Raw genomic sequence first — 11,305 nt, forward strand, 5'->3', positions numbered from 1 at the left:
ATGAAGCATGCACAAACAGGGACTTGAGTAATGTTTGCCTTAACACCCCCCCCATAGGCCAAAGAAGAATAGAATGGACATATGCATGTAATGTTGTGAAGGATGTGTGGTAGTCCTCAGTATCACAGTGTTAGGGACACAGATACACTGTCATCAACAGTGACGTATGTGCACTGTACACAGCATACCTGCATGTAATACAGAGGACAATCATGTGCCACAGAAATATACACTGGAGAAAGAGTATAGTGGATAGACAATTGTAAATGTGACAAACTATGAATATAGGTTCATACGTCCATAGGTACAGGGTAGGCCATCGTCCCAGGTTCAGCCATAATATTACACCATAGTTAGGATGACTTTGCCAACCTTCTGTGCTTCAGATAAAATACTCATCATATTGCTGTACCTCAGTCAAGCACTGATAATGATGTAATCCCTGGCCTATACCTGCAATTCTCCATCCAATGGACAACATACCCGCGAACAAGGATAGGAAGGATCTCTGTCTCACATGTACTGTGATGTAGATCCACAGCATAATGAGTGTCTGGGTGATATATGTGTCACTCAAACACATCCCATTAATGACCGTGACAAGGTAAATGTCACCTGCCCTAGTGGTTCTGAGGGATGCAGATACAGTAGGTAAAGCATACACATGACATATGGGATGACATGGCCTTGTATGTCAGGCACAGGTCAACACTAAACAGCAGGGATGTGACGTAATGTGGCAGGGGTCCTACAAGTGGGGCAGCATTACACAAAACGATGTCATCCTGCATCTGTACAACAATTAACCTATGAGGGATTCCCAGCTGCTGTAGGTGTTGGGTCAGATACAGTCTGAATGGGGCAATGTAGTAAATCATAGGTGTAACACGTAATGGGTACAAGGAGACAATGACCTAGCCTGATGTAGATGTGAATTCACGCACAAACAGGTGGGCAATGTAGAGGTCCCACAGAACCACGATAGCAACGTGTGTTGAATGAAAGGTGACCAACAAACTCTGTCTCCTGATCCCTGGTAATCACTCCTGTGCTGTGTGGACAGCCACCTATATGCTGGACAGGGGTGACCTAGTACTCCTCGACAGGTATGATGTTGCATTACTTACCATTTAGCTGTGGGACATGTCCCTGACAGCAGATATGCATATCTGGGAGGCCCCTTCGAAGGATATCTGTGTCAGATGTCCATCCTGCTATGGCACCTGTTTTGCAGTCATCTACAAACAATGTTGCCCATAACACCCCTGTGTGTGCCTGTACTGTGGAAATGTAGATGTATGACAGGAGTGCACCCACGGAACGGCCCCATGGGACACCACTTGTGACAGGCAGTAGGTCTGACATGCTGCCAGCAACTATGACTGTGTGGGTTGTGTCACATACACAGTTTACAACACATTCTGTGATGTACATGTTCACATCCCAGCCAATGGGTTTATCAACGATACCTGAGGGGGGTAATGTGATGAAGGTCCTTGACAGGTCGAGGTAGGCTGTATGGACTGCAACACCCCCATCAATGGCCTCGGTGACTGTCCCGGAAATGTCAACCATGCTTTAAAGGCATGAACCGCCCCTGAACAAGACAAACCATGTGGCATGCAAAGTATGTATGTCCCCTATGTAGTCATGTACGAGCCACAGTATGATCCCTCCCCATGTCTCTGCAGATAGGTCTCCTCAGGGTAATGGGACAGTAATAACCAGCCTCAGTGGAGGCATTGGCCCTGTGATGTGGTACTACAGTTGCCATGCGACACAACCTGGGTACCCTACCTGAGGTGAGGCTACAAAGAAATAGCTGTCCTAACTGTGGGTCCGATTCCTAAATGAGATAGTGGAGTAGACAGCGGGGTCACCAGCTGGTCCCATGGATGCTATGTCCACTACCCTGGAGAGAGCATGTCCCACCTGTGTGTCACAGAACATTTGGTGACCACAAACCGCTGGTACAGACATCCCCTCATGTGTGGGGGAGGGTGTGGAGATGTCCTCACTGGACTTGTCAGCCTGTATGTTGGCAATGTGTGTATGTTGAGTAAACTCCACCTCTATGTGAACCCAGTCAGAGCATATGTGGGAGTGACCTCCCAGGTGTTGAGCATAGCAACTGAAGGTGGTATGATTGTCAGCCAGGTCCATGTAGGTATATCTGTGGAATGTGCTCTGGACCATGGCACGACAGTGTGTAACTCTACACATATGATGGCCAAGGGTGTCATACCTCACAAGGTGTCTGCTCCACATTGTAGTAGCCACCACCTCGTGTTGTACATCCTGTGTATGGCTGGGGTACACCACACTGGATGCTTGGCATTGGTACAATGAACCACAGTTGGGTAAGTGAATGCCTGGTTCATGCAGTCCTGTAGGTACTGGTAGATGGCAAATGTGATTGATGCAGTGGCTGCAGTACTGTCGACCACTGGCTCAGGGTCCTTAAAGGAGACCACAGTATTGTGCAGAATTGTGTAGTCTGCCTCTGAGCAAGCAATGTGTATGGTAACTGGCAACACTCACAGCAACGGATGCCAATAGCAGAAGCCAATGTCCAAATAACATAGATTAACTTCTGCATGACAATATGTCTTATCATACATGTATTGACACGTGTGTGCTAATCACAATTGCAAATGGCCGGTAAGACTGGCCTAAAGTTCCCGTGATGTACACAGTCTGGAGGTGTTGTTCCGATAATAAAGTGGCAATACCTCCCAATCGTGACCTCTGGGTATGAAAGTGGTTGTTAACCTGCAAGATTGGATGTACACCATTGGGTTCTGGTGTCGGAAGACATGGTTCCTGTAGCATTACACAGTATGGGTAGTCAAGCAGACATCCGCGATTGCTGAACACACAGCATCAGTGAAACCCACTGCTCACAAGGACACAGTCCGACAAGCTCTACACTTTACATATGCACAGTGGTGTCCATTGTAGGACCCAAAAATTGTCTAATGAACAGAATGATGTGTTATTTCAATGCGTACCTGAACTCATTGTCGTCACAGGTACACATATGCACCGCAAGCATGTTTAATGTTGCTGATAGCTGTCCATGTAATGCAGCACAGATGCACAGAAATACCCAGGGTACCGGGTCCATAGAACTGCGTCCACATCACAGTCCCGCACACATGAAGGATGTGTAATGGGTACTGTCGATTGTTGCAGTCAAGGGATTCTGGGTATGTAGACTCTGGTCTCGGTGTTGTTTCGCAGGCAATCCTTTGTCCCGCCCCGTGGGAGGGATGTGCGTAGCACCTGCCTTACTCTCCGCTAATAATGCAAACCATCCACCGGAGAATGCTAAATGCAGGTGTGAAATGTGTACAGCCCTATACTAGTGTCCAGTAGGCAATTGTCATGGATGGACAACCGTATGGCCAAGATGGCACCCACAACTGCAAACCCGGGTAAATTACACAGCTGCGGTAAGGCATAACACAGGAAATACACATAGGGACTACAGTTGACATTCCATATACAAAGTCGGACCGCCGTGTCAACACCTGCGTACACAGCACTCAATCTGCCAGCAACAGAATGAGGAGCACCCGCTACCATACAGCGGAACAGATGTGTGACCTGTGGAACACATACTAATGGCACACACACAACGTCAAGTAGGATATGTAAACTATGGCATTCCCACCTATGAAGAAAACATGGTTAAATGAATACATAGGTGATCAACATGTTCCGGTGGTGTTATATTGGAAATACAGTGACGGATATGTCCCATTGGGATGTCAGAGGTTTATATGAAGCAGTTGCTAACCAGCATCTTTGGATGTATGACATTTGTTCACAGTACTAAATCACCTGGTTATGTAGCACCACGTAGAATGGGTAGTCAAACACACATCCGCGAATGGGGAACATACACCAGCAGTGAAAAGCACTAGGCAGGTGGACACAGTCCAGTAACATCTAACTTGACATATGCACATCGGTGTCCATTGTAGGACCCAAAAATTACTTAAAGGACAGCGTGCCCACTTCTTTCATCACCTACGTGAACTCATTGTCATCACCACGTCACAGGTACACATATGCACCGCAAGCGTGTTTAATGTTGCTGATAGCTGTCCATGTAATGCAGCACAGATGCACAGATTTACCCAGGGTACCGGGTGCATAGAACTGCGTCCACATCACAGTCCCGCACACATGAAGGATGTGTAATGGGTACTGTCGACTGTTGCAGTCAAGGGATTCTGGGTATGTAGACTCTGGTGTCGGTGTTGTTTCGCAGGCAATCCTTTGTCCCGCCCCGAGGGAGGGATGTGTGCGTAGCACCTGCCTTAGTCTCCGCTAATAATGCAAACCATCTACCGGAGAATGCAACATGCAGGTGTGAAATGTGTACAGCCCTATACCAGTGTCCAGTAGGCAATTCACATGGATGGACAAGCGTATGACTAAGATGGCACCCATAACTGCAAACCCGGTGGAATTACACTGCCGTAGTAAGGCATTACACAAGTAATACACATAGGGACTACAGTTGACATTCCCCATACAACAAACACAGACAACCAGCCGATGAAGTCCAAAGCAAAGACGGGGTACTGTAGACACCGTCAGTGACCACTCAGAGCACACCAGGAATTAAATGCAGTCACCATAGTTTATCTAAGCTGTTTTCGTCTGCTTCATAAGCAGACTTATTCAGAATACATACAATGCAGTCCAACCTACTACATTTAAAACCCTTAATTGGTCAGTAAATTAGATGTGCTAGATATTAATTACATGCCTTAAAGGCAAACAAGCAAACAAACTTGACTTGGGTTACAGATTCCACACAGTGAGGACATCAGACATTGCTTCGAAAGGTACATTCTTCATAGAAAAATAGAAATATATGTATATATATGAAAGATGAACCAACATAATGTTTTCCAAATGTCTGACTGTGTAAGCTACATATATATGTTCTACAGATTGTGCCAATATATTAACAGAACTGCAGACACCTAGTAATATAAATGAACCATAATATATACAGATAAACCGTATGATTATGACTAATGTAAAATAGACCAACGAAATGTAAAGATTCACAATGTGCTAATGTAAATATTCATTTAGAAGGTTACTTAAATAAATCAATGCAGACATCCATGTCAAAATACTAACACAAGGCCAGCGAGGTGCTTGCCCTCACATGTACTGGGATGTTGTTCCACAGCATAGTGAGTGTCTGGGTGATGAATCTGTCCCAACAACACGTTCTATTAATGACAGTGCCAAGGTGCACGTCACCTGCCCTTGTGGTTCTGAGGTATCTAACTTCTATAGGTGAAGCTTAGTCATCAGATCTGGGTTCGACATGGCCTTGTATGCCAGGCACAGGTCACCTCTGGGCAAGTGGTATGCAACTGTATACAGCTGGAATTCTTTCAGTTGGTCAGTATAACACATATTCCTGAGACCCTGCATCTGTTTGTGGATTAACTGTTGGTGCCTTTCCAGCTGCTGCAGGTGTTGGGTCAGATACATTCTGAACGGGGCATTGTACCCAATCATAGGTCTAATGAGTGATGAGTACAAGGGGACAATGACCTCCCCTGATCTACATGTGAATCCCTTCATGATGATGTGGGCAATGTGGAAGGTCTACCTAACTACATTAGCAACGTGTGTGTCTAACGAACGGTTAACAACAACCCGGGTCCCCAGATCCCTGGTAACTCCCTCTGTGCTCAGTGGATTGCCACCTATATGGTAGCTAGGGGTAACCTTGTTCTTCCCGAAGGGTATGACTATGCATTTCCTGGCATTTAGCTGTAGGCCATGTCTCTGGCACCACTTATCCACATCTGTGAGGCACTCCTGAAGGATATCTGTGTCAGATGTGTGTCTGACTATGGCACCCAGTTTGCAGTCATCTGCAAACATTGTCACCCATAACCCCCCTGTGTTTGCCTGTACATTGGTAACGTAGATGCTGGAAAATAGTGGACCCAGGACTGAGCCCCATGGGACACCACCTGTGACTGGCTGTGAGTATGACATGGCGCCAGCAGCTATGACCATGTGTGTTCTGTGACTTAGCCAGTTTGCAACCCATATGGCGATGTATGGATTTACGTTCAAGATGACGGGTTTATCAATGATACCCGAGGGGGGTATTGTGTCGAAGGCCTTTGCCAGGTTGAGGTAGGCTGTATGGACTGCTTTACCGTCATCAATGGCCTTGGTGACTGATCCTACAAACACGTGTAAAAGGCATGATCTGACTTTGACCAAGCTAAACTGGGTTGTATCCAAGGTATGCGAGTCCCCTATGTCTTTATCTATGAGTTCCATTATGATCCTTCTCCATGGCTTTGCAGATAAGGCTTGTCAAGCTAATGGGATGGTAATAACCAGGGTCAGTGGAGGCACCATCTATGTGAAGTGTGACTACAGTCGCCTTGTGCTACTACTCGGGTATGTATCCTGAGGTGAGGCTAAGATTAAACAGCTGTCCTAAGTGTGGGTTTAATTCCCCATAGAGTTTATGGAGTACACAGCTGGGACACCATCTGGTCCCATGGATGCTGTGTTCACTGCCTTGGAGACAGCATTTCCCACCTGTGCGTTACAGATGTTCCAGGATCTACAAGTCTCTGGTATAGATATCTCTCCATGTAGGGGGGAGGGGGGAAGTGTTAGCACTGAACATGTCAGCCAGTATGCTGGCAATGTGTGTAGGTTCAGTCATCTTCACATCATTGTGAACCCGGTTTGAGCATATCTGGGAGTGTCCTCCCAGGTGTCCAACATAGCTAAAGAAGGACTTATGAATGTCTGTTGAGTCCTTGTTAATTTCTCTGTTGAATTTCCCCTGGATGATTTCATGACAGCTTGTAGTTCTTCACATATAATGAGCAAGGGTGTGTTACCTTACAAGTATTCCGCTTTAACTTGTAGTATCTACCTCCTGTCGTCGTAGAGCTTGTTCATGGCTGGGGTCCACTAGACTGGATGCTTGTCTGTGGTACAAAGAGTCTCAGTTTTGTATGGGATTGCCTGATCCATGCAGTCCTGTAGGTGCTGGTGGAAGGCATATGTACGTGATGCAGTGGTTTGAGTAATGTTCACCACTGGCTCAGGGGCCTTAAAGGAGACCACAGTAGTGTTCAGAAGTGTGACATCGGCTGTTGAGAAAGGCATATGTATGGTAACCGGCACCACTGTACACATGGAACATCATGGCAATACACCACGGCTGGATGTGGGTAATGCTGGACATACCCACGGCAGACGTGGCGCGTTCCCGAGTCCGATGCCCGGGGGACCACACACATAGCCGGCCTTAGGCATAGGTCAAGTAGGCAGCCGTCTAGGGCGTTGCTCTACTCGGGTCACCTTTCCAGACTTTCTTTGGTGTAGGTAGACCAGGAGGGGGGTAGCGGGTGATGTGGCGGTGGCAACTTCTGCCTAGGGCACCACTTAACCTAAGGCCACTCTTCCCGTGGGTAATACAGCAGTACCCACACCCAGACGCGGGTCATTGCTAGTATGGCATATCATCTATGGCAAGAAACCATATATTCCCAGACATAATGGCACAGCATAATGCCTGTCCGCCGCCCAAACGCAGACATACGACACCCGCGGCGGTGCGGACGTACTGCGCGAGATGTCCGTTACCAATGTCAACATTGTCTCGCTTTGTGAAACAAACTCCACATAGCGATTCAACACTAAACAGCGACGGAGAACCCGATGTCCCCGTGGCTGAGCTGTTCAACCTGTTCCGCCATGTTAAATGTGTGTAGCACAGCGGAACCGGGCCAAACCAAGCAACGGACATGTCTGTGGCTCAGTGAAAGTCGTCACGCAATGGTAAACCCATGTAATATTGCGACACAGGTCATACATACCGAGGGTTAGTAATGGAAATAGGTCCGTTCGACCGGACCGTGTGCAATTAGTATAACAAGATCTACAACGGGTACACCGGCCAATCGTCGCACACGGATATGAATAATTGGGGGGGGTGACATGGTACCATAGACACGGACAAAACGTGCCCATGTGACTCATCTAACATTCGTACACGGTCAGGGCAGTTCCGTACACTGGGCGGACAAGACCAAACCCAAAGCACCACAGCAACACCCTGATAATCGAAGGCCTGTATGCGTAGGGGATATAAGCACCTGTCATCTGAACATCCCTGCGGTCACGACATATGCATCCTGGGCCATGAGCGAGGGGGAATAAGGAATGTTTAACATGCAGTACCGCACTTTTCCCAGCAGGAGAATGGATGCCTGTGACGTGCGTGAGTGCGGGGGGGGATATATAAATGTACGTAAGTACCATGGGTATGCATATTAATGACACCGAACAGCTAACGTGTAGTGGTCACAGTAACCGGCAAACGTGAATGCAGTCACGTTTGAATTACGACTATAGAACATATAGATGTGAACGTGTACGTAATGCGTCCATGCTGCAAAGACTGTTACATGTATAAAGTTGTAAGTGCGTTCTGCACACGTCCGTCAACCGGATCAGACATATGTTACCGGAATAGTCACAACTAACACAAAACACGTAACCACACAGACCCAGTAAACATATATAAACAGAATACGGATATGCATGTGCGCCTGCGCGTAACCCACAATTCGGAAATGCGAGTGTGCGTGTGCGTGTGTGATCCACTGGAAGCAGGGAAGGTTAAGGATGTGTCCTCCACTCATTTACAGTCATAATTGTAAAGTATATGCTTAAATAGTACCTATTGATTCCATGCTTTTGAATCGTAATGCTACAATTATACACATTGATATAAAATATCCTGATCAACACACTACATTCCAAGGTTTACTCACAGCAATTATCAACTATGTTTCAAGATACTGATTGTATTTACCAATATTGTAGTTATATTAACACATTGTTGTCGTATTATTGTTTCCATGAAGTAATGTATGCAACACTGATTTGTATATGTCACGTTATAATCAAGACTTGGAGCACTGTCCACTTAACTATGAGCGGGTTTATTGATTATTTGACTTTAGACTGACTCTGAAGGAAGTGTATAAGGGACGACTATGTCATGCATTTCGTACTCCGACGATGCCCCATGTTAGTAGGTGAAAGAGCTCAGTATCTTTTGACTGTGGAGTCTATCGTTTTTGTCATTGTCTCTTTTGGCCGATATATGTTCCATAATGTCGTTTATGAAGATGGGCAGGACGCAAGGTTTGCTGTATTTCCGCATACTGGCACGTGGATATAGATAGGCCAAGTAATACATAATATGGGTAGTCAAGCAGACATCCACGATTGGGGAACATACAGCGGCAGTCAAAACCACTGGCCAGATGGTGACAGTCCAACACGTTCTACACTTTACATATGCACATCGGTGTCCATTGTAGGACTCCAAAAATAGTTGCTTTACACCTTCGACTCGTTGTGACCGGCCAGACGGAGTGTCAGCCGTGACTACGGCACAGCTAGACATGCACCACCAGCGGGTTTAAGGTTGATGATACCTGTCCATGAAATGCAGGACATATGAACAGAAATCCCCAGATTGTCGTGTCCATAGAGGTGCGTCCACATCCCAGTCCCGCACACATGAAGGATGTGTAATGCGTACCGTGGGGGTTTGCAGCCATGGGATCCTGGGTATGCAAAATGGGGCTCGGTGTTGTTTGGCAGATAATCCGTTGTCCCGCCCCGTGGGAGGTCTGTGGGTATAGCACGTGCCTTAGTCCCCACTAAGGATGCAAAGCATCCACTGGGTAATGCTAAAAGCAGGTGTAAAATGTGTTCAGCCCTACATCAGTGTCCAGTAGGCAATTCCCATGGATGGACAAGTGTACGACCAAGATGGCACCTATAACTGGACACATGGTGGAATTACACAGCTGCGGTAAGGCATAACACAGGAAATACATTAGGGACTACAGTATACACTCCCCATACAAAGTCAGACCGCCGTGCGAATACCGGCGTACACAGCACTCGATCTGCCAGCAACAACATGAGGATCACTCGCTTCCATACTGCGGAACAAATGGGCGGCCTGTGGAACACATACTAATGGCATACTAACAACCTCAACTACGAATGTCGTACGATGTTTCAACACTAGCGTTCCCGCATATAACGAACATGCTTCAATGAATAAATAGGGTATGCATGTTCTGTCTGTTTTATATTGACAATACAGTGGCGTATATGTCCTACTGGGCCTTCTGAGGATTACTTAAAGCACTTGCCAACCTGCAGCATTACATCAATACCATTTGGGTTAATCGTAGTAGAACATGGGTTTCGTAGCACAACATAATATGTGTAGTCAAACAGACATCCGCGAGTGGGGAACATACAGCAGCGGTCACAACCACTGGCCAGATGGACACAGCCCAACATGTTCTACATTTTACATATGCACATTTGTGTCCATTGTAGGACCCAAAAATTTCTCCTTATGCAACGCCAACTGGGTGCAAGCGGAAGACCAAGATGAACTACAGCCGTGACTACGGCACAGCTACATATATGCACCGCCAGCGTGTTCAAGGTTGATGACAACTGTCAATGAAATGCGGGACATATGCACAGAAATCCACAGATTGTTGGGTCCACAGATGTGCGTCCACATCCCATTCCAGCACACATGGAGGATGTGCTATGGGTACTGTCGAGGGTTGCAGCCATGGGATCGTGGGTATGCAGAAATGGGTGTTGGAGATGATTGGCAGATGATCCATTGTCCCGCCCCGTGGGAGGGATGTGGGTACAGAACATGCCTTACCACACACCAATACTGACAATCATCCACCGGAGAATGCTACATGCAGCTGTGAAATGGGTACAGCCCTACACCAGTGTCCAGTAGGCAGTTCCCATGGATGGACAAACGTACGGCCAAGATGGCACCCATAGCTGCAAACCTGGGGGAATCCCACAGCTGTTGCAAGGCATAACCCAGGAAATACAGATAGGGACTACAGTAGACACTCCCCATTCAAAGCCAGAACGCTGGGCAGATACCGGCGTACACAGCGCTCAATCTGCCAGCACATCAATGGGGATCACACGCTTCCATACAGTGGAACAGATGGGTCACCTGTGTAAACATACCAATGGCACAATCTCAACGTCTGCTGGGAATGACATACGATGGTCAAACTATGGCGTTGCCACCAATGAAAGACATCCTTCGGTGAATTAATAGGATTGATGTCAATAGACCATGGCAAACACCCAATGAACAGGAAAGACTCGCTGGCACCCTATAGCCACCCAAAAACAG

General features: G+C 46.9%; 1 long non-coding RNA gene across 1 annotated transcript in view; it reads left to right on the forward strand.

Annotated features, from left to right (window-relative positions):
- The window catches only part of LOC122806831, a 935,371-nt gene that overhangs the window by 625,670 nt on the left and 298,396 nt on the right, over positions 1 to 11,305 (forward strand). The window lies entirely within an intron of this gene.

The sequence above is a fragment of the Protopterus annectens genome, chromosome 7.part0 (genome assembly GCF_019279795.1).
Source record: "Protopterus annectens isolate FY-2018-M chromosome 7.part0, PAN1.0, whole genome shotgun sequence".
In the NCBI taxonomy this organism is placed as follows: Eukaryota; Metazoa; Chordata; order Ceratodontiformes; family Protopteridae; genus Protopterus; species Protopterus annectens.